A 730-nucleotide genomic window follows, 5' to 3' on the forward strand; every position below is an offset into this window, starting at 1 on the left:
ATAACATCGGAAAATATCGAAAAGAAAACACTATTTGATTTTTGATATTTTTTCTTTTTTGATGTTTTAATTTTGCTTATTTGGTTCACGTATATGACCATTCACACATATGCAATTTGCGTTTTTAAAGGTAAACCAAAAACAACATCTGCCTCCACACCAGGAGGTGAACAGAGAGCTAGATGAAGAGTCAGTGGAGGAATAGCTCAGGGAGTGACCACGTGAAAAGAAAGTAGACATATTACACAATGACACTGGCCAAGGTGCAGCAACTGGCACATAGCTATGGGCAATAGTAAAACATATACACTAAAATAAAAGTGATGTATACATACTAAGATTATGCTTACCCATGTATAGATGGTTTATGCTGTTCATCAGATATAGGCAAATATGTAACAGAGTACAAAGAGCAGGGCACACTTTTCATCTGTTGTACAAATGTGATTGAGAACATGAGCATGCAATGCCTTCTACAAGGAAGTGTGTGTGCTGTTGTAAATGAAAATAACTTTTTGCAGTGTGGGTATGATGTTGGACTGGACAGGCCTATTGTAAAATTCTCTGTAAGGGGCCACTGTCACTGAGTGCATGTGTCTGCGTGTGTGTCTGTATGCATGTGGAGTCTGCAATGGGTTGGTTGCAGGTATGCTGGGACACAACCTCAGCAGATGATTTAGAGATATAGCTGGATCTTATAGAGAAGTCCAGAGTTCCCATTAAAGATGAT

The sequence above is a fragment of the Protopterus annectens genome, chromosome 3.part0 (genome assembly GCF_019279795.1).
Source record: "Protopterus annectens isolate FY-2018-M chromosome 3.part0, PAN1.0, whole genome shotgun sequence".
NCBI lineage: Eukaryota > Metazoa > Chordata > Ceratodontiformes > Protopteridae > Protopterus > Protopterus annectens.